The sequence below is a fragment of the Oryctolagus cuniculus genome, chromosome 15, assembly GCF_051225735.1.
Source record: "Oryctolagus cuniculus isolate XC-2025 breed Fujian yellow rabbit chromosome 15, ASM5122573v1, whole genome shotgun sequence".
Classification (NCBI taxonomy): domain Eukaryota; kingdom Metazoa; phylum Chordata; class Mammalia; order Lagomorpha; family Leporidae; genus Oryctolagus; species Oryctolagus cuniculus.
This window is the reverse complement of record NC_142881.1, coordinates 8,411,981-8,439,923: the sequence shown is the minus strand read 5'-3', so window position 1 is coordinate 8,439,923 and position 27,943 is coordinate 8,411,981. Positions and strand designations below refer to the sequence as shown.

The 27,943-nt window shown below is 49.3% G+C and overlaps 1 long non-coding RNA gene across 1 annotated transcript; it reads left to right on the top strand.

Moving 5' to 3' along the window:
* On the top strand, positions 1-27,833 carry LOC138845468 (uncharacterized). The gene is made up of 3 exons (XR_011382752.2): positions 1-966; positions 25,414-25,574; positions 27,678-27,833. It is a non-coding gene; the product is annotated as an uncharacterized LOC138845468 (long non-coding RNA).
* Positions 27,834-27,943: the final 110 nt, after the last annotated feature.

Below are 27,943 nucleotides of genomic sequence, written 5' to 3'. Positions count from 1 at the left end.
AACGTGGGAGCCCCAGGGGGAACTCAGCCAGGAGTTCACGCAGGGCCAAGGCCTTGCCCTGTTAAAACGGTCAATCTGGACTTCCGGTCAAGAGCGAAGATCAGCTCCCAGCTGCGAAACACCTGCTCACACAGCCCTGGCGGCACGTTATGCAACCCGGAGAGGCGTCCGCCCCGGCTTCCGGAAGCGCTCTGGTGGCTGGGCCCGTGGCCATCGGGGGCGTCCACTGCGGCGAAACTCCTGCCACCGGGCCAGGGGTCCACGCGCTCCCCACGGTCCCGGCGCTGGTGGAGTCGGGGTCTGGCCAGGGCTTTCCTCCCGGTCCAGAGAGAGCCCGGGGAGGACGTCTCTGGGGTCCCTCCCGGTAGCGCATTGACCTCACCTCCCCAAAGCCCCTCCTCCGAAGCCCACCACACTGGGGAGCAGGTTCCACCACGCGGACTCGGGGCGGCCGGACACAAACTTCAGGCCAGCCCAGCGCCAAGCCCTGAGCGCCCAGCGGGCGCATGTAGGAGGCAGCCATGGAGGAACGCCGCAGTCAGCCATCCCCGGGAGATTCACTTTCCTCACAAACCCCGCATGCTAAAAGAAACCGTTGTCTGAGGAGACCCGAGGGGGAGGCAGTGCCCTCGAGGCGCGTGAGGCCCACAGCTGCCGCCTCAGCCAGGGCCCAAGATGGCCGCCGCCCAGCTGCGGCCCCGGGCGGGGTTGCCATGGAAACGGCGGTTTCCCGCCAACGGGGTGGCCTGGGCCTGGCCACGCCCCCAAGCTCTGGCTCTTCGGAGCGGAAATGGCCGAGGAGGCTGGCAGGGGGCCTTGCCCGCGGGATGTGGGACTTTCAGCTTCTGGGAAGGGACTGGCCTCCAGATGTTTTTGTGGTCACTCAGAGGACGTGAATTTTTCCATGGCCGGTTTCGCTCTTGCTGTTTCCTTCCAGCCGGGAGAGGCGTGGTCCGCAGTGGGCAGGTAAGCCGACGTCATCTTTGTTTTAGGGTCGGGCTCTGTCTCTTCCCGGAGAAGTGTCATGCGTGTGTCAGGCGCTCTCCACGCATCGCCCTATTAATCCTCGCAGTAACCCATGAGAGAGAGGTGACGGGGCATGGGAAAGTGGGGTTCAAAGGTGGGGTGCACCTGCCGCCGGGGTGCCTGCGCCTGTGTTGGGGTACCTGGGTCAGGTCCAGCTCGGCTTCCGGTTCCAGCTTGCTGCCGACGCCGACCGCGGGAGGCGCAGGTGGCGGCCCAGGGCTTGGGTCCCTGCCAGCCAGGTAGGAGGCCCGGGCGGAGCTCTGGGCTCCTGGCTTTGTCTTGGCGCAGCCCTAACTGTTGTGGGGCATTTGGGGAGTGAACCAGGGAAATCTCTCTCTCTCTCTCCTTCTGGCTTTGTGCCTTTCAGATAAAAACAATGAAAGAAATGAAAGTTTTTAGAAGTTTATTTTGGTGCCAAAAATGATTTGAAATCCCTGCGCGGTTTTTTCCTGATGCACATTTCCCCTGAAGTTTTGGAGACCCCTTTTCTGCATGGTTTGCAAAATATTTCGGCACCGGAATAAACATAAATCCGTTTTCTGTGAAATTTTAAAAAATATTTACTTGAAAGGCAGAGTGACAGAGAGAGAAGGAGATGGAGAGGGAGGGAGATAGAGAGAGCAAGAGCGGAAGTGATCTTCCAGCTGGTCCCCAAATGGCCACAACAACCAGGACTGGGCCAGGCCAACACCAGGAGCCGGGAGTCCCATTCCAGTCCCTCACATGGGTGGCAAGGCCCCCAGCACCTGGGCCATCTTCCGCCCCCTCCCCAGTGGCATTATCGGGAGCGGATTGGAAGCAGAGCGCTGGCACTGGATCTGGCACTCTGTATGGGATGCCAGCGTCGCATGCCGTGGTTTAACCTGCTGCACCACAGTGCGGCCCCTTTAAGGAATTTTTGAAGTACCCTTGCATGTTAATTTGCACATGATTATAAGGAAACCCAGGCCTCAGGTTTTCTGACTCACGACTTAGCTCTCACCCACCACTGTGGAGCGTGGTCTGGCTCCCCTGGCAAGCTTGTCTTCCACAAAGCCAACCCCAGCCTGAAGGGCTGCCCCTCCCAAGCCCGTCTCCTGGGTTCCTGGATCTCAGCTTGTCTGGGAGGGGGGCTGCATGGGCCCCTCCCTCCGTGCATCCTCATCCGGGATCTGTGACCCTGTTGGGGCAGAAGGGACTGTGCAGGTGCCACGGAATTAAGGCTGTGGAGTGGGGGAGATGCTTCTGGACTCTGGGGTGAGCCCCGTGGATCCACAGAAGCCCTTTTAGAAGGGAGGCAGGACGCTCAGAGAGCGCGAGAGAAGAGACACAGCTGTAGACACAGGCTGGCGTGATGGGCTTTGAAGACGAGGGAAGGGGCTGCAAGCCAGGGGAAGTCAGCGGCCTCTCGAGGCTGGAAAAGGCAAGGGGATGGCTTCCCCTGTGGAGTCTTTAGCAGGAGCTCAGCCCCGTGGAGACATTGACTTCAGCCTCTAAGGCTCGCTTTGTACTTCTGACCCCAGAATTGCAAAATACCGTGTGTTGTTTTACACAACTGAGTTTGTGGCCATCTGTTCCAGGAGCCACACGAAACTCAATGCGAGCTGTGATTCCTTTCTCCTGAACCCGGGTCCGTCTCCCCAGCCAGGGTCTAAGTTCTGGCTGCACTCAGTAGCTGGATCTAAGCACGCCCCGACTTTGAGCACACTGCCCCAGGGGAGGCAATGCGGCAGCTAGCAAAGCACACCTCTGCCCCTGGGCAAACCGCACTGAGCTTTTGTATTTCTAGCTGCCCCCGCTCAAAATCATAGACAACAGGGATGAATGGTAACTGAGGGTCCTCACTATACAAAGGAAAAATCTGGTAGGATACAAAGCAGAGCACAGATAACGTGGTAGGCTTTTGTACATGACACTAGAAATAGGAGTCCTTTGATTTTTACATGGATGTCAGTGATGCTAAAATTTCATCTGACTTAATTTCCCTTTAACTGATAAGCAAGTTAGCCAGCTTCCCAAAGGCTTAGTTGGGCTTTGTCTGTGTCCCTTAGCTATTGGAGTTGCTGTTCTTGACAGCAGGGAGTGGGGGAGCCCCCGCGAGGCAGTGCAGGGGGCATCTTGCCAGGGGAAGGCTGCCCTGCGGGGGGTGGGCCAGCTGGTCTCCTTCGTGTGCAGGGCCCAGAGCTCCCCTGTACCGAACTTCCCAGCAAATCGAGATTCCCTAAGGGCTTTTGCAGATCCCTTGACCTGAGGTCACCGAAGGTTGGAGAACAGTGTGAACTCTTTCTTTATTGAACAAAAACGTCACAAAATATTAACCACCTTAACAATTCTGTTAACTTAATTATTATGAAATTGAAGAGCTTAGCACACCCAGGCTGGACCGAGCGGTTCTTGTGATTAATTTTCCTTTTAATGTGATGGGTACAGAATCATCAGGGTAAAAGGTATCGTATAATTGCCCTCTATTAACAATCAAGAGCAACTGTGCTAGGCGTTTTATGGCATTGCTAGTCTAGATAACTTTAAAAAATGAAAATTTATTATTCTGTCTGCCTGACACATCATGTCAGATCTTAGGCAACACTCGGAATCCTATTGATAGCATAAACCTGATGTTGAAACGCTAGAAGACGGTGGACTTTGCCTGGAAAACTTTTGGGAATCGGGGTCATCCATAATAATAAAGCGACTCTTGGGACAAGGCGTTTCCCCATGACCCAAGTGCTTGATAGCTTAAATGTCAGCAGTTTGGTTGTTTATTACAGGAGGGAGTGATGGAAACTAATCTCTGCCAGGCATTTTTATGCTGCCATTACTGGCACTGCAGAAGCTACAAGGAATCCTGTAGATGATTAACTGCCCTGGGAGGAGGGCACGGTAGATTCTGTCCCGGCACTGGGTGATAGGTGGCTGGTAGGACTTTCATGACTGCTTTTATACAAAGGAAACCAGCTTGATCAGCGGCTCTGGAGGGGCTGGGCTTCTGCAGCTCTGGGTGTGGGCTTGTGTTTGAGGATGTGAGTTGCACCTGAAAAATGGGGTGGAACACGGTGAATGGTAGACTTCTTAAAAATGATCGTGGAGGGAGCTGGCATTAGTGCCTGGTTTCAACTCCCAGCTCTGGCTCCTGACTCCAGCTTCCTGCCAGTTCAGACCCGGGGAGGCAGCAGTGGTGGCTGCAGTGATGGGGTCCCTTCCACCTGTGTGGGACCTGGCTTGTGTTCCTGACTCCCAGCGTCAGGCTGACCCAGCCCTGGCTGTTGTGCACAGGCGGTGGACACGCTGTCTGTCTACTTCTCAAATGAATAAATTACAAAAAAGGATCATCAAAGAGAAAGGTCACACAGTGAATTGAACCCTTTCTAGGTCATGGATCCATGTTGCATAGTGGTCCTCTCTAACACTTGTATCCCTGTGTTGAATATGCTTCTTGGAAAACCAAGTAGGTAAACCAAAAGGTGGGCTGGGACCTGCTTTCAGCTCACAGCAAGGGGTTCTCAGCAGGAGGCCGTGGCACGGGGAGGGTTGTGGAGGCATTGAAGAATAACGGCAATTCTGGCTTAGCCACTGGATCAGGGGCCATGTGACACTGGAGAGAGTTTTCTCAACTCTATTTTTAAGTGTAAAATGGGTTAATAAAAGCTGCTTCCTAAAATTTCTGTGAGTTTTTGACACATAGCATATAACATGCCAGGCCCAGTGTTGGTCCTTCTTCCATGGAGGTGACAGCTCTGGTCTTCACCGTTCTTTGGTGTTGAAGCAAACTTTTTCTGCAAGCTGGCCTCTTAGAAGTATTTAAAGCAATGATTTGCATCTCGTATTTGGGATTGTGTCATTTACACAGAAATGCATCCTTATTTCTTGCAAGGAAGAAGGGATGAGATGTGTTCGTCATCTTTGTGCCCCCACCCCCGTAGGCCTGAGGCCTGTTACCTGGTAGGTAGTGGATGAGAGAGATTGTGGTTGAATAAGGTTGACTTAAAAATTTTGGCAAAGCTGTGTTGGCAGGAGATGGGGAAGTCGGGTTTCTCACCTTTGACCAGACCACAATTAAGTGGCTGGAGCTGAAAAGAGTCAACAGAGACTATTATGTCCATTTATTTACCTGCAATTAAGATATACAATAGTTCTTTGAAATAGACACCAGGTGTCCGTGCTCCCCAGCACAGTGAGGTCTTGAGAACTTGTCTGGATTTCCTTTTCTTTCCTCTTTACATCAGAGTTTGCAGGAGACACCTTTGTGTACCTTCTTGTGCCAGGCTTTGGATTTGGTTTTAACGGTAGGTAAGTGGATCGGATTAATAATACGGCTCTTGGTTCCCGTGAGAAGCGGCAAGTGGTCTGGCCCTGGGAAGGGTAGAGTAGTCGTTAAACAGGCGGCCCTGCAGCCAGCTAAACCTCGGATGGGATCTGAGCTCTGCTGTGTATTTGTTGTGATAATAGGCTAGTTGCTTACCTTTCCCAAGCCTCAGCTTCAGCAGCTGTGAAGCGATGTGACCATGTTAAGATGGTCTCTAAGCCCTGGGCAGGAAAACGGAGAGGGGGCAGCGGATGAGACTCTGTGCCAGACGTGAGCGCTCCTTGCTCTTGGTGTTTTCTTTCTTTTCCCTGTAGATGACCATGAATGCAGAGCGCGGGCTCACTGCTCTGCTTCCTGCGCCTGGGCCTCTGCTCCTAAGGCCTAGTTGGACGAGCACATTGACCTCTAAGCCTCAGACTCCTGTGAGAATCAGACATAAGCCATGAGCTCTGTACCTAGGAACATGCACACTTGCTCCCTGCAAGTAAGGGTTCAGGAAGCCCTAATGCCCACGTGTCTGTGGATCCAAGGTTTGAAAACCCTGACTTAGGAGTGCTGGAGCGTTGACAACGAACTGTGCCTGCACTTGGGCAGGATGCAAAGTCGCACAGGCAGCTACTGCTTCTCACCAGCCCTTGACTCTCCTTCACCGGGTGTCCTGTAGGCTGACTCCAACCTTCCTCCAGCCATCATTCTTCCAAGGTCATAATCAAGGTTGTCAGTGGAGGCGGACATCTCTCAGCTGACTTCCCATCTCTCCAGTTGAAGGCCTGGGTGTTCAGATCAGAATATGGTAGTGAAAATTGTTTTACGGCTCTTAACTCAAGGGAGAAGCCCTTTCATGGTCAAGTTTAAGCAAGCTAGCCCAGCTGCTCCCCCATGGGCTAGGCTCCATCATCCACCAACAGACTGTTTCCACAGGTGTCTGAGGGACCAAACATCCATGGAATGATTTCTGATCATTCTAAATTGTTGTAGAAAAATTTGAGAGAAAAATCATAGGCTCATATAGAACACTGAACCTCCAATGTATCCTCCTCAGTGACCTCATAAATCTAACAAGGTTGGCATGGTTAGCACCAATAAAATGTTTCCTTCATGGTTTTATAGCCTGTTTTGCTTTAGTAGCATTTGCTGAACCCACGGTTTATTTCTTGTTGGTTTCTTGGTTAGGAATGCAGGAACATCCAGGACAGGTGTTTGGCTCAGTGGCTAAGGTGCTGCCCGGGACACCTGTGTCCCCGATGAGAGCACATGCACTTGACTCCCAGGTCCTGACTCGACCTTCCTCTAGTGCAGTCCCTGGGAGACATGGTGATGACTCAAGTAGTTGGGGTCCTGCCACCCCCACGTGGGGCACTTGGGTTGAGTTTTTGGCTTCCAGTTTTAGGCCCCTAACTGTTGCAGGCATTTGGGCAGTGAACAAGTAGACAGGAGTGCTCTTGCTCTGTTTCTCTAATAAAAAAATAAGACTTGAGGAAAGAGTAAGGCATCCACATACAAAAATCAGTAACATTTATATTTATTAACAATGAGCTAACTGAAAAATAAAATTTAAAAATCCTATGTATGATAGCTACCAAAAATACTTAGGTATAAATTTAGCCAAGGAGGTAGGCCTGTATACTGAAGGCTGTAAAACATTGATAATGCTGGGGTAGGCATTGTAGTCAGGGGTTAAGCCACTGTCTGGAGCGGCAGCGTCCCACGTGGGTGCTGGTTTGAGTCCTGGCTGTTCCACTGCCAGTGCACCTGGGAAACCAGTGGAAGATGGCCCAAGTACCTGTGCTCCTGCCACCCACATGGGAGACCCAGATGCAGCTCCTGGATTTTGGTTTCAGCCTGGCCCAGCACTGGCTGTTGCTGCCATTTGGGATGTGAACAAGGTGATGGAAGATCTCTCTCTCTCTCTCTCTCTCTGTAACTCCTCCTTTCAAAGAAATAAACAAAATCTTAAAAAAAATTGATGATGAAAGAAATTGAAAATGACACAAATAAATAGAGAGATAAACTGGAAGAATTAATGTTGTTAAACTGTCCATGCTGTCCAAAGTGATTGACAGATTCAGTGCAATCCCTATCAAAATAATGTTCTTCACATAAACAGAAAAAATTCCTAAAATTTGTATGGAACCACAAAAGCAATCTTTTTTTTTTCTGGCAGTAAAAATCTTTCTTATTTCAAACATAGGCACATAGTGGATTCACTAAAGGTTAGCTTAGCTGCAGTTAATTTAAACTTATGAAAGAACATTAGTAGGTAGAAACAACCAAAATGTACATCAACAGAGGGAAGGACAGACAAATTTTATATATATATATATATATATATATATAAATATAAATTTTATGTAGACACAAAAAGGACTGAAGAACTGCTACATGCCACAACATGGATAAACTGTGAAAATATGCTGAATGACAGATGTCAAATAAGAAACATCACAGAGGCCGGCACCACGGCTCAATAGGCTAATCCTCCACCTAGTGGCGCTGGCACACCAGGTTCTAGTCCCGGTCGGGGCACCGGATTCTGTCCTGGTTGCCCCTCTTCCAGGCCAGCTCTCTGCTGTGGCCCGGGAGTGCAGTGGAGGATGGCCCAAGTGCTTGGGCCCTGCACCCCATGGGAGACCAGGAAAAGCACCTGGCTCCTGGCTCCTGCCATCGGATCAGCGCGGTGCGCCGGCCGCAGCGCGCCAGCCGTGGCGGCCATTGGAGGGTGAACCAACGGCAAAGGAAGACCTTTCTCTCTGTCTCTCTCTCTCACTATCCACTCTGCCTGTCAAAAAAAAAAAACCAAAAAAACAAAAAAACAAAACAAAAAAAATCACAGAATGATTCCATTTATACAGAATATCCAGAATAAGTAAACTGTTGTCAGAAACTGGATGGGTGGTTGTCAGGGGTTGAGGAGAGGAGTAAATGAAGAGTTCTTGGTTAAGTGGTACAAGAGTGATTAAAACAGTTTGGAACTAGATAAGGAGGTACTGCTCCAACATTGTTCTATTTTTTAACCTTATTTATTTTTATTTAATTGAAGAAACACATACACACACACACACAGAGTTTAACCTTATTTATTTTTATTTAATTGAAGAAACACATACACAGACACACACACACAGAGGGAGAGAGAGGGAGATTGGGAGATTGAGAGATTGAGAGAGAGATTTCCATCCTTTGGTTCACTCCCACAAGCTCCCCAACAGCTAGTGCTGGGCCAGGCCGAAGCCAGGAGCCTGGAACCCCATCTGGGTCCTGCATAGGTGGCAGGGACCCAAGTGCTCAGGCGATCGTCTGCTGTCTCCCAGGTGTAGAGCAGCAGGAAGCTAGATTGGAAACGGAGGCAGGGCCTGATCTCAGCTATGTCCAGATGGGGTGTGGGTGGCTCCAAGGCGATGGATAAATCTGCAGTTCCAGAACGCCGGCCCGATACTTGACATTGTTAAAGCTCTAAATGGCAACTTATGATTCATCATAAAGTGGTTAATTTGATATTATACAAATCTTATCTCAACAACAGCAACAGACTACCAGTAAATAGAGCCACACAGTAGTACTGAATGAGGAACTCCTCAGGGGCAATAATAAAACCAAGCAGGAACAATACGTTACTGAATAGGGAGCAAGTATGTGGCCTACTGGTGAAGATGCCGGCTTTGATGCCTGCATCCTTTATCAGAGTATCTGGATTCTATACCTGGCTCTAGTTCCCAACTCCACCTTCCTGCCAATGCAGACCGTGAGAGCAGCAGATAAGGGTAACCTACAAGGCCCGGATTGAATTCTCAACTCCCAGCCTCGGCCTGGCCCAACCCTGGCCACTGCAGGCATTTGGGGAGTGAGTCAGCAGATGAGAGATCTATCCCTCTCTCAGATAAATAAATAGAATTAAAAATATAAATGAACAAGCTCATAGCATAAGCATATAGCTGGAAAACATTAATATATCTAAGTCACTACAACCACAAAAAACAGGAAACCATCACTTTACAAACACCAACAAAAAATGAAGAAACCTAAAATGGCATTCTGTAGTTTTAAAAATGCATCTGGAGTGCTTAAAGAATATAGTTATCATTACCCATCAGTAATTCTGAGAAAATTGGCACTAAATGCCGAATCTTTTATGTTAAAGACCTTCAGTATTTTTCTCTCTGAAATGTACATGCCATATGCAGAGCCTCCTAAGGGTATGGTTTGTACTTTTCTTCGGGCACATACACCATCCAGTTCCGGTCTTTGGATCTGCTCCATTGCATCCGACTGAACCAAACCTGTAAGTGGAACCAGAGCCCAGGGGCCCTGATGGTCCATGGCCAAGACCTGGCTTTGAAGACGACTTGTGAAAGTCGGTAGGTTAGAGCTGCCTCTGAAGACTGACTTGTTCTCCATGCTGCAGGCTTCAAATCATCATCTTGAGTACTTTAAGAAGTTGAGTCTTAGTGGCTGCTGGGCTGTCCAGATTTTCAAGGTCAATCCCTTCCAGCAATTTTAAGAGGTATGGGACCAAATCTGCTTTCAGGGCCAGTATGAGGGAAACCAAACTGCTCTAGGATCTCATGAGCGGTTGCAGCCAGCCTGTTGGCCTGTTTGTCCAGGTCTGACTGTTTTAACTTGGACTGTTGCAAGGAACCTGTGGGTGCTGAAGCCAACGGAAGCTTTTTGCTGACTTTCGCGGCTCAGGGTCATATCACTTCTCAGGAGCATCTGGGCATTTCCCCTCCTTTCTCCTCCTTCAGAGGTCCCTGCTTCTCCTTTCAGACGCACCAGAGGCTCTGAATGCCCACTGGCTCATGAAGCACAGGTGGGGTAGTGGTCATGTGTTTCTGGAGATGTATTCATTTTCTTTGCTCTTGGAAGCACGTAGAAAACTGCAGAATTCTAACTGAAAGAGGAGGTGAATGGAGGGAGTCCTAAGATCAGTGGTCTGGTTCACTTCTACGGTCTACTGTGCAAAGCAGGCCGATGATGGACACACTCGCTTTGTGGGACTTCTCAGCTCTGCTCTCTGCAGTACTCGGCAAAAGCATGCGAAGGAAACGGACCACCAACCACGACCCAAGTCTCCGTGGTGAAACTCACTGCCCCTGCAGGGATGTGGCTCAGCCCGAGAGCCGGCAGCGGCTCGGGGAGACAGTGACGACACACACAACTTCCGGACAGGAGGCGCCAAGGCGGCACACACTCACCAAAGCAGTCTTGAGCAACAGAAACAGAGCTGGAGACCTCATGCTCCCTGACTCTGAAATATATTGCAAAGCTGTAGAACCAAAACGGCATGGCTCTGGGGTTGAAACCTGTGGACTAACGGAGCAGAGTAGCAAGCCCAGAAAAAATTCATGCATTCATGGTCAGTGGATTTTCAAAGAAGGGGAAAGGGTGGTTTCTTCAATAAATGATGTTGGGAAACTGGGTATCTACATGAAAATAAACTAAATTAAACCCTTATCCCACATCATTTACTCATGCAAAAGTCAACTCAAAATGGACGAAAGACCTGATGTGGCATAGTGGGTAAAGCCACTGCCTGCGATGCTAGCATCCCATATGAGTGTTTGTTCAAGTCGTGGCTTCGGCTTGGTGGCCATCTGGGGAATGAGCCAGTGGATGGGAGATCTCTCTCTCTCCCCATCTGTAATTCTGTCTAATAAAAATTAAGTAAATCTATAAAAAAGACTTTAATGTAAGACTGGGAACTGTAAAACTACTAGAAAGAAATACAGGGGAAACTCTCTGACTTTGGTTTGGACAATGATTTCTTGAACCTGAGTCCAGAAGCACAGACAATGAAAACAAAAATTGACAAATGAAAAGCTTCTGCACAGCCAAGAAACAAACAACAGAGTGAAAAGACAACTGTGGAATGGGAGAAAGCACTCACCAACCATGCGTCTAATACAGCATTAATTCCAGAATATATCAGGAGCTCAGGCAGGTCAGCAACAACAAGCAAGATAACGAGATTTTAAAAATAAGCAAATGACCTGGATATTTCTCAAAAGAAGACATAAATGGCTGAGATGTATATGAAAAAATGCTGAGCCATACTCATCATCAGTGAAATGTAAGCCAAAACCACAGTGAGATATGAACTCACGCTTGTTAGAATGGCTGCTCTGAAAAAGAGAGAGAGAAGGAGGCGGGGGGTGTTGTGGCACAGTGGGTTAAGCCACTGCTTGGGGTGCCTACATCTCATTTCAGAGTTCTGGCTACTCTGCTTCTGATCCAGCTTCTTGCTAATGTATGTTACGAGGCAACAGTTGATAGTTCAAGTGCTTTGGCTCCTGCCACCCACACGGGAGGCCCAGATGGAGTTCTGGGCTCCTGGCTTTGGCCTGACTGCCCTGGCTGTTGCACACTTTTGAAGAGTAAACCACCAGGCAAAGATCTCTCTCATCACTCTGCCTTTCAAGTAGATGAAAATAAATAAACATTAAAAAAAGATAAATGTTGGAAAAAATGGAGAGAAAGGGGAATTTTTGCATGCTGTTAGCATAAATGTCAGAATAGTTCAGCCATTGTGCAAAACAGAAAGAAGATTCTTCAGAAAATTAAAAATAGAACTCCTGAGGCTGGCACTGTGGCACAGTGGATTAAGCTGCTTTCTGCATCATCGGCATCCCATGTGGGCGCTGGTTCGAGTTCCAGCTGCTTCACTTCCGATCCAGCTCCCAGCAGAAGGTGGCCCAAATCCTTGGGCCCCTGCACCCATGTGGGAGAGCCGGATGAAGCTCCTGGCTCCTGGCTCCTGGCTTCAGCCTAAACTAGCCCTGGCCCTTGCAGCCATTTTGGGGGTAGACCAGTGAATGGAAGATCTCTCTCTCTCTCTCTCACTCTTTCTCCCTCTCTGCCTTTCAAATACATAAATCTTTTTATGAAATAGAACTACCATATGATCCAGCAATCCTATAACTAAATATATATGTCTAAAGAAAATGAAATCAGCATGTGGAAGACACCTGCACCCCATGTATGTTGCAGCACTATTCATAATAGCCAAGATACAGATTTGACTTAAGTGTCCATCAACAAATAATGGATAAAGAAAGTATGGCACATAAACACAATGGAATATTACTTAACCTTAAAAACAGGAAATCCTGTAATCTGTGACAACGTGGATGAAACTGGAAGACTTTATGTTAAGTGAAGTAAGCTAGGCACAGAAAGACAAGTCCCGTGTGATCTCAGTCACATGTGGCATTTTAATAAAGTTGAACTCATGAAGTGGATGTAGAATGGTGGCGGCAGGGGCTGGGCAAAGGAGCAGTTGTGGAGATGCTGATGGAAGGATACTCACTTTCAGTTAGATGTAGCAAGTTCAAGAGGCCAATGCACAACATGGTAACGACCGTGAATGACAACACATTATATTCCTGAAAAATGCCAACAGAGTAGACTTTAAGTGTTCTTACTGCAGAAAAAATAAGTAATATGTATGCTAATTAGCTCACTTTAGCTATTTGACAATGTATACACATTTCAAAAGAACACAACATTCAGTTATGGTATTGTTGTAATGAGTGTCTTGGTTACTTGGAATGCAAGCCTTTCATTAGTGCTTTTTATTAATAGTTTTATATATAATATATGCAGTGGACTCCAACAATGCCAAGGCTCCTGCAGCGCAAGGGGAGAGTCCCCTTTGTAAAGTTGTGCTGCTGCTTTAAGGGCTGTTCTTCCTGTCCTGTTGTTCAGTGACCCAGAACTTCGTGGGTATCAGCATTTGTCGGCAGAGCTGGGGGGCTGGGAGATGATCTTGTCCATGAAGGAGCCAGCATGAGTCTTATAGTGAGGAAACAGGTACTTGTCTGTTTTCCTGTATTTTATCCAAGTGAAGACGTCTTGGTGTGTTGCAAACCTTCACGTACCATCGTCTAACAACCCAGAATCTCCCTTTCAACAACAGAGAACTTGGTTCCTGGCCTTGTTGAAAGAGCTCCCTGCCTCAGGAGATGAGAAGTAAGATGAGATCTACAACACCAGGTGGTGTGTAGGAAACACCAGGTAGAGCAGGAAACGCCAGGTGGTGTGTAGGAAACGCCAGGTGGTGTGTAGGAAACACCAGGTGGAGTAGGAAACGCCAGGTGGTGTGTAGGAAACACCAGGTGGAGTAGGAAACACCAGGTGGAGTAGGAAACACCAGGTGGCATGTAGGAAACACCAGATGGCATGTAGGAAACACCAGGTGGAGTAGGAAACACCAGGTGGAGTAGGAAACACCAGGTGGCGTGTAGGAAACGCCAGGTGGAGTGTAGGAAACACCAGGTGATCGGGCACCCTCCACTGGAGGGGTGAGGTAGGGTGAGTCTTGGATGGGGAGCAGCATTGAGGAGGGAGCAATGAGAAGAGCCTGAGAAGAGTGAGTCCTGTGAGCAGAACACAGGTGAGGAGGAGAAAGTTTTGTGGAGATGCAGGTAGACCAGATGCCGTTGGAGAGGGCCCTGAATGTGGAACTTGGAAGCCCATGCTGTAGGCCATGGGCCCTCCCGGCTTCTGGAAGATTTGTCTGGTGGCAGAGGAGACGCAAGCCAAAAGACTGCAGAATGAATTCAGAGTCCAAAGAAGGTAAAAGCGGTGGGCAATTGGGTCCTCCAGACCCACAAAGACTGGGGTGGGTGACGCCGAGCGTCCCTGCTTTTCCACAGGTGCACACAGGTCATGGCCTGGCCCCTGTTTGCTTCTGCGGCCTCCTCTCTTTCTCTTGACCTCATCTGCTTTGTGCTGCACCTTCTGTTCTTCCAGCTCGTCCTGCTTGCTCTTATCGTCATGCCTGTGCTCCGGGTAATCCCTTTGCCTTGAATGCCCTCCGCACCCTGCCTCCCCACGGCTTGCTCTTGTTTAACAACTTGGCCCCGACATGGCCTTTGTGATCTGATGCTTAGTCCAGCAGGAGGTCTCTCCTAGAGTGCCATCGCCTCTATCGCCACCTTGTTGCGCTGTAGTGCTACCACCTGCTCAGGTGGGTCTTTCCTGTAGCGTCAGAAACTCTTCAAGAGCGGGGACCTTATTTTACTCAGTTGGAAGCCCAGTACCTGGCCTGGGACCTGATAAGGAGTCAGGACTCAACAAATCCTTGTGGAATCAGTGATGCAGATTAACTTCATTTTTTCTTCCAAGAGCTAGCCTAAGCTGAAGCAAAGTGTTACATCCTGGGAAGCATTATGAAGGCCCTTGACCATCAGCCCTGGCACCAAGGTTCTCAAGTCTTGGACCAGACACCTTGATGTATTATGAACTCTTGAGGTGGCTCATGGATTTTTTTTAAAGATTGATTTATTTATCTGGAAGGCAGAGTTATTGACAGAGAGAGAGAGAGAGAGAGAGAGAGAGAGAGATTTATCTTCCATCTGCTGGTTCGCTCCAAAGCCAGGAGCCAGCAGTGACTTCTGGGTCTCCCATGTGGGTGCAGGGGCCTAAGCACTTGGACCGTCTTCCACTGCTTTTACAGGTACATTGGCAGGGAGCTGGACTGGAAGTGGAGCAGCCAGGGCTTGAACTGGTGCCCATGGGGAATGTCATATGGGATATCAGTGTTGCAGGAGGTGGCTTTACAAGCTATGCCACAGTGCTGGCCCATAGATTTGTTTTTTAAAAGAAGTTTTTTTTTTTTTTGTCAGGCACAGACAGACAGTGAGAGAGAGAGAGAGAGAGAGAGAGAGGGAGAGAAAGGTCTTCCTTTTTCCATTGGTTCACCCTTGAAATGGCCTCTATGGCCAACGCACTGCAGCCGGCGCACTGCGCCGATCCAAAGCCAGGAGCCAGGTGCTTCCTCCTGGTCTCCCATGCAGGTGCAGGGCCCAAGGACCTGAGCCATTCTCCACTGCCTTCCCGGGCCACAGCAGAGAGCTGGACTGGAAGAGGAGCAACCAGGATAGAATCCGGCACCTCGACCGGGACTAGAACCTGGGGTGGCAGCGTCGCAGGCAGAGGATTAGCCTAGTGAGCTGCGGCGCCGGCCCTAAAAATAAGTTTTAAAATATGTATTTATTCAAAAGGCAGAGTGACAAGGGAGGGAGGGAAGCGGAGAGAGGTGGGGGAGTGTCTTCCATCTAATGCCTGCAATAGTAAGACTGGGCCAAGCTGAAGTCAGAGACCTGGGACTCCATATCGTTCTTCCACGTGGGTGCATGGCTTCCCAGGCATGTTAGCAGGAAGCTGGATTGTAACGGTGGAGTAGCCAAGGCTCAAACCACAGGGTTGATGGATTTGGATCAAGACTTCAAATACATATTTTATTTTATTTTTTTTAAAGATTTATTTTATTTATTTGAAAGAGTTACAGAGAGGTAGAGACAGAGGTCTTCCATCCGATGGTTCATTGCAATGGCCAGAGCTGCGCCGATCTGAAGCCAGGAGCTGCCAGGAGCTTCTTCTGGGTCTCCCACATGGGCCCAAGGACTTGGGCCATCTTCTACTGCTTTCCCAGGCCACAGCAGAGAGCTGGATTAGAAGTGGAGCAGCCAGGACTAGAACCAGCGCCCATATGGGATGCCGGTGCTTCAGGCCAGGGCTTTAATCTGCTGCACCACAGCACCGGCCCCTAAATACATATTTTAAGTAAAGATACATTTTATTATGGCAATGATCACAGCTTCATTGGACTAAGCAAGGCATTGAAAGGGGAGTAGCTTTCTCCCGATCCTTTCTGCAGAGGAAGAGTTAAGACGCTGAGGGTACAGCTGAGTCGGAGCCCAGGATGGATGTGAGTTTAGCAGGGACCACAGTCAGGGCAGTCAGCACTGCTGATCAGAGGTCCGGTGGGCAGGACAGCAGGGCACCCGTTACCTGGGCGCTTCTGAGACGGCGTGCGGTTGTGCTGTGCTCTTCAGTGTTGTGTTTGAGCCTTTCATTCTTCAAGTTCCTGCAGAAATGCTAGATGAGAAACACTGTCTTAGAACGTTCCCGGCTGGCGCCGTGGCTCACTAGGCTAATCCTCCACCTTGCGGCACCGGCATCCCGGGTTCTAGTCCCGGTCGGGGCGCCGGATTCTGTCCCGGTTGCCCCTCTTCCAGGCCAGCTCTCTGCTGTGGCCCGGGAGTGCAGTGGAGGATGGCCCAAGTGCTTGGGCCCTGCACCCTCATGGGAGACCAGGAGAAGCACCTGGCTCCTGGCTTCAGATTAGCGCAGTGCGCCGGCCGCAGCGGCCATTGGAGGGTGAACCAACGGTAAAGGAAGACCTTTCTCCCTGTCTCTCTCTCTCACTGTCCACTCTGCCTGTCAAAAAAAAAAAAAAAAAAAAAAGTTCCCAAGTGACCAAGCCACTAGTCAGTAGGGTGACAAGTTTTGGGACAGAGGCTGAGGGACATATTAGTGACCTTCTTGACCCTCAAGTCTGCTTCCATTAAAATAAATTCTTTTCAAAGATATATTTGAAAGGCAGAGTTGGGTGCGGGGAGAGAGATATATCTTCCACTCAGGGGTTCTGGTTCACTTCCCAAAAGGCCACAATGGCTGGAGCTGGGCCAGGCCAAAGTCAGGAGTCAGGCACTCCATTCAGGTCTCCCACGTGGGTGCAGGGGCCCAAGCACTTGGCCTTTTCCCAGACACATTAGCAGGGAGCTGGATGGGAAGTAGAGCAGCTGGGACTGGAACCAGCACCCATATGGGATGCTGGCATCACAGGTAGCAGCTTAACCCACTGTGTCATGGTGCCAGCCCCTGCTGCCATTTTAAAAACTGATATGCTAAAAAGTCAAGAACTGTTTCCTTTCTACTTTAATTATGCTATCACCTGTTGACAAGTTTCCAGTCTTGCATTCCAGGTTATTTAATCATTTCCCAGTAGCATTTGATATTTGGTCATGATACTCATGGGTAAATGATTATTGGAGTGATAAGAGAAAGTTGGCAGTGGAATCACAGTGTGAAAGTTTCTGTCTGTTGTAACTTACCTGAGTTATCTGTCTTTCATAAACTATGAGAATGCTTTGAAAGATTATGGGAAATGGAATTAAAACACAAATGTATTTTGGGTTGAAAAAAATCCATGCATAGGAGGGATCTTCAAAATGTTCATGAAAAAGCATATTATGAAAAAAAAACTATGCATCAGTTTTTGTTTAATGTTTCAAGATTACTTTGGTGATGTATTGGGTTTTGGTGGAAGGTTTCTTCTGTTACCTATGTAGCATTTTTCTTTATCCTTTCACTATAAATTATATATTGCGATAAATTAATAATCACCATGCAAGCTTTCTTTTTTTTTTTTTTTTTTTTTTTTTTTTTGACAGGCAGAGTGGACAGTGAGAGAGAGACAGAGAGAAAGGTCTTCCTTTTGCCGTTGGTTCACCCTCCAATGGCCGCCGCTGCAGCCGGTGCACCGCGCTGATCAGATGGCAGGAGCCAGGATCCAGGTGCTTTTTCCTGGTCTCCCATGGGGTGCAGGGCCCAAGCACTTGGGCCATCCTCCACTGCACTCCCTGGCCACAGCAGAGAGCTGGCCTGGAAGAGGGGCAACCGGGACAGAATCCGGCGCCCCGACCGGGACTAGAACCCGGTGTGCCGGCGCCGCAAGGTGGAGGATTAGCCTATTGAGCCACGGCGCCGGCCGCAAGCTTTCAGTTAATATTTGCATGGTATACTTTTTCTAATATTTCTACATTATTTTGTTTTTGTGATTTATAGACAGAATATAGCTTGATTTTTAAAAAAACATTTATTTTATTTATTTGAATGACAGAGTTACAGAGATAGGTAGAGACAGAGAGAGAGAGGTCTTCCATCCACTGGTTCACTCCCCAGATGGCCTGACCAGGTTATGCCAGGCCAAAGCCAGGAGCCAGGAGCCTCCTCCAGGTCTCCCACATGGGTGTAGGGCCCCAATGAGTTGGGCCATCCTCTGCTGCTTTCCCAGGCACATTAGCAGGGAGCTGGGTCAGAAGTGGAGCAGCCAGGACTCTAACTGGTGCCCATGTGGGAGGCTGGGGCTTTAAACCCATTGTGCCACAGCGTCAGCCCTGTAGCCTGAGTTTTTCAAAAAAAAATGCAAATAGATAGTCTATTTCTTATAAGAAGTGGATTTAGTTTATTTGTGTTTACTGTGATTTCTCACCTGTTCGGATCTGTTTTGAACAACTTGGTATTTTCTGCTGCCCTCCCTTCTTGTTTGGATTTTTCCCGTCTTGCCTTCACCCAGGTTGATGCTGTGCGTTAACGTCCTGTTTTTCGCCTTCGTTGATGTGGACACAATAAATGGTGCACTTTTTTTTTTTTGATTATTAAGTTTCTAAACTCAATGCTTTACCTTTTTTCTAGGGAAATCTGAAGTATTCAATGTCTGTACTCTATCATCTTAATGTAATGGCTGGTGGCATTGTGGTAACTTCTTCGCAGTGTGTTTATTACTTACAAACATGTCTTTGGGTAGTGGTGGTGTCACAGGTTGCTGTGACACTTGATTGTGGGTGTGCATTGTTTTGAGTGTTTTGTCTTCATTGCTTTTGAAAATAGCTTTCCTATTGCTCCGAGGACCTGCCTTACCCACTTGAGGGGGAGGTGCTGTGTCCCTGCAGATGTCACACTTGGCCTTACCTGATCAGCTCAGAGATAAGCTTAGAACTGAAATCAGGCCAATCAGAGAGAAGCAGAAAAAAGACGGCTTGTCTCCTCTAGTCACTCCATGAATGCCTGGAGCAGTTTCCCTCCAATCTGTGATAGAAGAGAAAAAAAACCAAACAGAAGCCCTCCAAAAGACAAAGACTGAGGACCACTAGGCTCCTGGGGTAGGAGGCCAGGAGGAAGGATGAAAAGCTCCAGGAGGCCCCGTGAGCGAGAAGGAAGGCCAGGTGAGCCAGTGGAATGGACACACTGCACTCCCCAGAGACGGTCCGCCTGCCGCTCAAAGTACAAGTGGTTTCCACTCTCATGTGATGACTTTGAAGATAGGACTACCTGGGACTGGGCGTGGTCAAGAAATTAAAACATGATTCCTGCTTGTGGACGCACCACCATTGAAGACAAAGAAGAAACTGGAGTAGAAAGGTGAAGCTGCAGGAGGAGTGAGCCGCGTTCGTAGAGGCTGGGGTGGCGAAATGACAGAGCAGTGATTCTTGGAAGTCCACTGAGTGGGTCTCAGAGCAAGGGGAGGGAGTTGAAGCGCGTGTGGGCGGGAAGCAAATTCACGGGACGGGCAAGCCGAGAGATGCTACGATAGGAAGTTCAAAATGAACGCTGAAAAAATCTAGACAAGCTGAATATTTGCCTTCCACTCGGATCTCTGTGTGGGTGGGTGCGGGACAGCTGTGCAGACATGTCCGACCCGGGGAGGCTGCACCACAGCCAGATCAGAGGTGGGGCTGGCGAACAGCCACTCAGCCGCCTGCCTCTGCAGCCCTATTGCTATTGCCCCAGCAGGGCTGGAACAAGGGAGATGGGTGTTTTCCCTTAGTATTTTCTTCAGTGTTTAATTGCTTTAACCTTGTGGCTTTAGGGATTTGTTTCCCATGTTTTCATGGGGTGACTCAGGGTTGTAGAATTTGATACCTTTTTTTTCCCTTTAAACACATTTTGTGCAAATTTGACACAATGCTGTGAGATACAGAGATAGTAAAATGGTTATTGAAGTCAAGCAGAAGAACGTATTTAGCATCTCAGAGTTACTGTTTTGTGACAAGAGCAGGTAAAATCTACCTGTTTAACAAAGCTCCCCGTATACCATGCGGTTGTGCTAACGTTGGTCGTGTTGCACGTGAGAGTCTTCAGCTTGTTCATCCTGCACGTCTGCTCTTATGCATTTGACCATCTGTGTTTCCTCCCCTGCGCACACCTACAGTAGCCAGTGTTTCCTCCCTCATGGCTCTGCTTGGGAATGTTCCATGTGCAAGTGAGATTGTGCTGTTTTCCCTTTTGTGTCTGGTTTACCGGAAAGCCCTGAGAATAAGAGATCTTGGTGAGGGCTTCGAGAAAGGCAACTCTAGTTCACTGTTGGTGGAGATACACATTAGGGCGATCGTTATAGGAAGCAGTATGCAGGTTCTAATTAAGAGTAGAACCAGCACACAACCCAGAATTCCCTCTTCTGCATATACCCCACGGGGATGAAATCACCACTCTGTGAAGACTCCTGGTTGCAGATTATTCGCGATTGCTGAGACGTGGAAAGCACCCAAGTGTCCATTGACACACGAAGGGATAAGGAAAGCACGATGCACCTGCACAGTGGCGCTGTAGTCACCCTGGGAAAGGAGATCTGGTTTACCACACCGTGGAAGAGCCAGGAGGACATTATGCTAAGCGACGTAAGTCGGGCACAGACAGAGCCTTGGTTATTTAATGTCTCTTAATGGGTAGGTTTCGCCATCAGGGGTGTGGTTTCCAGAGATATTTCAGTCGGAAGACCGAGAGATGGATTTGTTGGCTTCTTGGCAGGTCCCTTCTTGTCTAGAGGTGCCAGATATTCCTCAGACGCGTTCTGTGATGCGGGTGGTTGTAGTCAGCAAGCCCCAGCCACATGCCTTAACACGGAGCAGCAGAGTGCACACCCTGAGGCTCTGTGTGTGATTTCACAAGCTTGTCATGATGGCTGCAAGCTAAGAAAAACAGGAGATGAAGCAAAACAGATTGGGAGGGGCAGAGGGAGGCCACGTAAGAGACACCTGGGTGGGCAGACTGCGCCAGGTGCCTCCAGCAAGAAAGGGATTGGGACGGAGAAGGCAGGTGCCAGGGGAGCAGGCCAGCCTCGGGAGCAGACGGGTGCCCACGGCTCTTCAGCAAGGCCAGGTCTGAATTCCAAGGTGAGGCGGCCAGACCTGGACCCAGCTGAGAGAGGTGAGCTAGGAGAACTGCAGGAAAACCAGGCAAAGGGAAGATGAGGGGACGTGCAGCCTTGGCTCGCGTGTTGAAGAGAAAGAGTTGAGATAGACCAGAAAAGAAGGCGGGAAAAGCAGAGTCGCTGGCTCTGGCATTGGCTGCCTGGAGATGACCGAGGGGAGTTGGGCAATCTGTGGCCGGCTGCGCCAACAGGAAGCTGCCCCCAGTGCCTCGGCACCCTCGGCCACAGTCACTGGCACACAAAGAGAGCTGAGATAAGCTGCCCTTTTGGTCAGGGGTTCCGGGGTGTGGCGGGGTAGGGCCGTGCTGGATTCTCATCAGGAGGCAGCTGACTCCGTCCTCCCAGGACATAGTATGCAGAGGACCACGGCACCTTGCCCAGCAAAATGCCCAGCGAGATGCCCCTCCCCCTCGCAGTCTGCATCCCCACCCCTTCCCCTTCTGGGCACACCTGCCCCCAGCTGAACTGTCCTGAGGCAGAGGGGAAGAAACTGCGTTCCAGCAGAGGGAGGAGGGCGTGTCGGATCTACTGCTTTGCCCCTCTGAAGCCGTCTTCTCATCTGTAGAATGGGAGAAGGGGAAGGTCCGCTGAGGTCCTTCCTAGTTCCAAGACCCCGTGACCTGACCTTTAACCTCAAGCCTCAGTTTCCAAACAGAAACAAAGCCAGCTTGAAAACTGACATGGTGGAGCCAGTTCTCCTGTGGGCTCAAGAGTGAGTGCTTGGGCAGGTGTTTGGTACAGCAGTGTGGAAGCTGGGTAGGATACCCACATCCCATATCAGAGTGCCTCGGTTTGATTCCAGCGGTCATGGCTCAAGCACTTGGGGCCCTGCCTTCCACGTGGGAGACCCAAATTGAATTCTCAGCTCCTGGCTTCTGCCTGGCATGGCCCAGCCTCGGCCAGTGTGGGGGTCTGGGGAGTGAATCAGCAGACAGGAGATCTTTCTCTCTTCTATTCAAATAGAGAAATAGGTAAAATAAAGATCTTGAAAGAAAAAAAAAATAGACTGAGTGCTCCTCTGTTTCTGGTTACAAGGCCAACCCTTGTGCCAGTTTAATTTCCATGTTCTTAACTTTTCTGTGTGCGAGCTGGTGCTGCAGAAACCAGGTTGGAGCCAATGCTGTGGCGCAGCAGGATGAGCTGGTCCAAGTCCCAGCTGCTGTGTCTCTGACAGTGTGCCTGGGAAGCCGCGGATGATGGCCCAAGCGCCTGGGTTCCTGCCACCCGTGTGGAAGACTTGGATGGACGACCAGGCTCCTGGCTTTGGCCAGGCCTAGGCTCAGCCATTGCAGCCATTTGAGGAGTAAACCAGGGCATGAAAGACCTTTCTGTCTCTGTCGCTCCCTCTCTCTGTAACTTTGCCCTTCAGGTAAATAAATAAATCTTTAAAGAGAAGAAACCAAGTTTACTTCCCCAAAAAAGTACTAAGTAATTTCTTGATTGCAAGGGAAGTCTTGATGAATTCCTGTAGCCGATTTCTTGAGTTCCCACAGAAGTACGTGTTCGTCTGCACTTGGGATTCTAGGAGCAGTGCTTTTGTGGAAGTCTGTCTAGGGCTGGTTCGTGACTCACAAGACCTCTGGGACTAGGTAGAAGCCTGAATATGATGGGAAGCCGCTCATAGTGCTATCATATTATTACCTTGTAAGTCGTCTTAAAATTGTGCTTTACTGGGGTGGGCGTTTGGCGGAGCAGTTAAGATGGTGTTTGGGACTCCCGCATTGGAGTGCCTGAGTACAAGGCTCTCCTCCCAGTTCAGCTCCCAGCTAATGCACCCTGGGAGTGCACCCTGTGCAACTGGGAGGCAATGGTAGCAGCTCAGATGGTTGGATCTCTGCAATGCACGTGGGAGGCCAAGATTCAGCACTGGGCTCCTGGCTTTGGTTTGACCCTGCCTTGGCTGTTGCGGGCATTTGTAGAATAAACCAGTTGATAAGAGCGCTCTCTCTTTGCCTTCTGAATGAATGAATGAATGAATGAGTAAATATTTAATTAAATAAATAAATAGAAATTTGCTAATACAACCAATGCATTGAATAAGCATAATCCATGATATAATTAAAATGTGAATTGAAGTTATTTATCTTTAAAAATTATTTATTTGAGAGCTTGCACTGTGGCTTAGTGGGTTTTGTTTTTATTTATTTATTTATTTCAAATGAATAAATAAATCCTTTAAGAAATTATTTATTTGAAAGGCAGAGTGACAGACAGAGAGGGTTATAGAGAACATGTGTAAAAGAGAGAGAGAGACCTACTTGCTGGTTCACTCCCAAATGCCTTTTTTTAAAAAAATTTATTTGAAAGTCAAAGTTACACAGAGAGAGAAGGAAAGGCAGAGAGAGAGAGAGAGAGAGAGATCTTCCATCCGCTGGTTCACTCCTGCATTGGCTGCAACGGCCAGAGCTGAGCCAATCTGAAGCCAGGAGTCAGGAGCTTCTTCCGGGTCTCCCATGTGGATGCAGGGGCCCAAGGACTTGGGCCATCTTGCTCTGCTTACCCAGGCCATAGCAGAGCTGGATCAGAAGTAGAGCAGCTGGGACTTGAACCGGTGCCCATATGGGATGCCGGCACTGTAGACGGTGGCTTTACCTGCTACGTCACAGTGTTGCCTCCCCCCAACCCCTCCCCCCAATGCCTGTAACAACCAGCGTTGGGCCACAGCCAGAAACCTGGAACTCCTCCGGGGTCTCCATGTGCGTGGCAGAAACCTAAGTACTTGGGCCTCCACTGCTGCCTCTCAGGCACATGACCAGGAGGCTGGATGGGAGGTGGAGATGGACTCCATTGCAGGCATTCCAGTATGGAATGTGGACACCCCCAAGCAATGGCTTTATACACTGTGCTACATGCCTGCTCTGCAAATTTGTTTTTGTCTTTGTCTCTTGAAGACTTAACCAGTGGGGTATCTCCCTGCTCCAGCAGCAAAGCCCGGCAAGTCTCCTTCACCACACTGGAATACTTCGGTCACTTTCAATCTCAGACCTGGCTGCGTGGGGACCAGTGAAGGCTTGGGTACTGTACCCAGGGCTTGGATGCTGCCGGTGCCAGCTGGCCCAGGCAGGAAGCAGGACCAAAGCAGGAAGAGCTGCTCCCACAAAGCTACGGTGGGTGGAGTGGGGAGGCCCAGGATTCCCCACGGCATCACAGATGCAGGGAAGCTGGGGTGGGAGTGCGGGCACTCTGAGACCGTTGGTGGAGAGCCTGGGCCTCCGGAATGGCCCTGAGAAGCAGGAGGAGCCCAGGTGGGAATAGCTGCTGGCCAGCTTCTTCCATCTGAATACTGGGAGATGATTTATCTCCATTGCATATGATAAGCTTACAAATATGTCATCTTTTTAAAAACTGCTTATTCTACAACAAATGTAAAGTGAAAATTCACCTTGGTCTCTTTTGTCCTTTTTAAGAAAATGAAACACTTTATCCTTTTTTAAAAAGCATGCCATTTTTTTTCTCCATGATAAAATTAAAACTGATCTAGAAATCATTGATCACTCAGTGCAGCAGTTTGTTGGTGAGACCACTTAGCATCAGCCCACACAGTAAACCTGGACTCAAATTACCTCGTCTGTAACTTGGGCGGCGGATCTGTCTGTGCATTGGAATTTTCTGATGCGGTCTGGTCACAAGATATGGGGACATGTTTTCCAGAAATATCAAGGGCCACCTTGACAGTGTCCACCACGGCCGAGCTGAAGCCCTCACTTAACTGGCTGATGTCTTATCTGTCCTTGAGTGTGGGGACCATCGGCTTCCGTAGAGCCACCTGGCACCAGCCACCTGCCAGACCCAGCCTGCACAGCCTGCATCCCATTAATGATTCCGTTTAAATAAAAGATATACACACAAGTAGTAACTCAAAACAAGCAGTGGCTTGCAGCTCCTAAAAAAAATGACTCATAAAATAGGTGAAGATTACAACTTGCGAGTATCCAGGCACTGCCAGGTACTGTCCCATAAAGCTCTCACTGTTATTGATCCCTTGCTTATCTCTCCCCTGACTCAAGCTTAGAGAGATCTTGGTGTTCACCTCCATCATTTCCTTAAAGTCCAGCATTTCCTGAGGTCTGGGGGTCCATGACTCCAGGGCCAGTTCTCGTTTAAAGGCCTCCAAGTGGCCAAGTGGTTTTCATTGGTTGTTTCCCAGTGCGTCAGTGGCTTTTTCCCACAGCTGGAATCTAAGTTCCTCAGGCAGGGAATCCTTTCCTCTTCCTGGTAGCTTTCCAGACTCCGGCATGTGCTGGGTGTGGTGGCGCTCCGGACAGGCTTGTGTGCTTCCACGCAGCCCCAGAGACACACTGTCATTGCTCGTCCTATCTCTGTCTTTCAGCTCTCACCACTCCCCGACCTCAGAAGGCTGCCAGGGCCCCACTTCCTGCTGAGTGAAAGCAGAGTCCTCTGTGAGCTACTAGGGCACTGCTGCCTTGGAGTCCAGACCTGCTTCCCACCACAGCCGTCCCCTCTGTGCAACGGTGCCTCATACCATAGACAGTAAGATCCCTATAACTCTACGTTTTCCTGTGCGTACCCACCTATGATCCATTTCAGTTTCGATATTAGGCACAGTAAGATGTTAACAATAATTTGGTGGAATCATTATGGTAGCATACTGTAATGAAAGGTGACTGTAGTCTGTCTCCATCTCAGTACGTTTTGTACGCATCTTCCCTTTGGAACGATGTGGATGATACAGTGGTTACATGATGAGATGCAGTGAGGCAACATCGGGCTGCTGGGTGAAGGAGGCGGGACACAAGCTGGCCATCGGACCACTGAGGATGCTTCTGGGTGACTAACAGGCGGGTGGTGGATACAGCACGGGTACACTGGGGGAAGGGACGATTCGCATCCTGGGGGAGATGGAGCAGCATAGTGTGAGATTCTGCCATGCTTCTCGGAATAGTACACACTTTATTTTTTTTTTTAAAGATTTATTTATTTATTTGAAAGAGTTACATAGAAGAGACAGAGAGAGAGAGAGATAAAGAGAGAGAGAGAGGTCTTCCATCCGTTGGTTCACTCCTGCATTGGCTGCAACGGCCAGAGCTGAGCCAATCTGAAGCCAGGAGCTTCTTCCAGGTCTCCCATGCGGGTGCAGGGGCCCAAGGACTTGGGCCATCTTCTACTACTTTCCCAGGCCATAGCAGAGAGCTGGATCAGAAGTGGAGCAGCTGGGACTCAAACTGGCGCCCATATGGGATGCCGGCACTGCAGGCAGCAGCTTTACCCACTATGCCACAGTGCCGGCCCCATAGTACATAGTGTAAAACTCAAGAATTGTTTATTTGTGGAATTTTCCATTTAATATTTTCAAACTCTGGGTAACCAAAGCCAAGGAGAGAAACTGCAGACAGTGGGGAGGGACTGCTGTATTCCCATGCGAATCTGCTGCTGTACCAATCTGAAAATTCCCTGGTTTGCTGCCTGGTGGGTATGCTCAGAGTCTTTATCTTTCTATGCTGGGCTGTGCATCAAAATCATAGGGGAATTGTGCATATTTTATCACAATGTAAAGACTGTTATCTGGGAAGTATAAACAAAAAAACACCCAGGCCCTATACTAATCTTGGTGTATTAGAATCTGAGGCCCAGACAGCTGTATTTAAAGAAGTATCTCTGCTGATTCTTTTTTTTTTTTTAATTTGTTTATTTGAAAGGCAGGGTTACAGAGAGAGAGAGGCAGAGAGACAGAAGTCTTCCATCTGCTGGTTCACTCCCCAGTGGCCTCAATGACAGGAGCCAGGTTCAAAGCCAGGAGCCAAGAGCTTCTTCCGGGTCTCCCACCTTGGTGCAGGGGCCCAAGGTCTTGGGCCATCCTCTGCTGCCTTCCCAGGCTCATTAGCAGGGAGCTAGTTTGGAAGTGAAGCAGCCTGGACAGGAACCAGCCCCAATTGGTATTCCAGCACAGGAGATGAAGGCGTAACCCTCTGTGCCACAGCGCCGGCCCCTCTGCTGATTCTTGTAATCACCCAGCTCTGTGGTCTCTGAGTTTGGAATCAGCCCTGAGCAACCTCATCAGCTGGCCACCACATCTAGTTCTACAAGTAAATGAAGCAGGCATTAACAAACTTATTAATTTATCTATTTGAGAGGGAGAGAGAGTGAGTGAGTGAGAGAGTGAGTGCCCTCCTGTCTTCTGATTCATCCCCCAAATTCCTGCAGTGGCTGGGGCCGCTGCAGGTCAAAGCCAGGAGTAGAGAACTCAGTCTGGATCTCCCGTGTAGGCGGTAGGGACACAACTGCTTGAACCTGCTGCCTCCTAAGGCGTGCCTTGTCGGGAAGCTGGAATCCGGAGCCAGAGCCAGGAATCCGGCTGAAACCGGGCGCCACAGCCACGCAGAATCTTCTTCCTTTTCCTTTTTTTTTTTAACATCTAAAAATGCTAATTTAATTACCTTTTCAAAAGATTCAAATTACAAATCAGTCAGCACGTGTCTACATTTACACAAGCATACACCACTCATCATTCATTCACTCATCCTGGGGTCACCCTCCCACAGGAGCGGGTTCTGGGGCCCCAGAAGCCCCTGATTCCCTGGTGTTAGCCCTGGCCCTAGAAACCTCCCGCAAGGCCTCTTGTCTTTCCTTGAAAAGGCCTCCTGGTAACTCGCAAATTGGCGCTGAGCAGTCATGAGGCTGTGACGTCCTGGCTGACACCTGGACCATGAGGGACCACCCCTGAAGCAGCCTGGTGACCGCGCCTACCTTGGGTAAGTTTCTGTGGTTCAGTTAAAACACAAAGCCTTGCAGAAGGCAGCCTCCTGCCTTTCCTGGACCTGGGCAGCTCTCTTCCTAACCTTTGGGCCACGAGGTAAAGGGAGGTGTTTCCTGGTACAACCAGGAAGCCAACATAGAAAAAT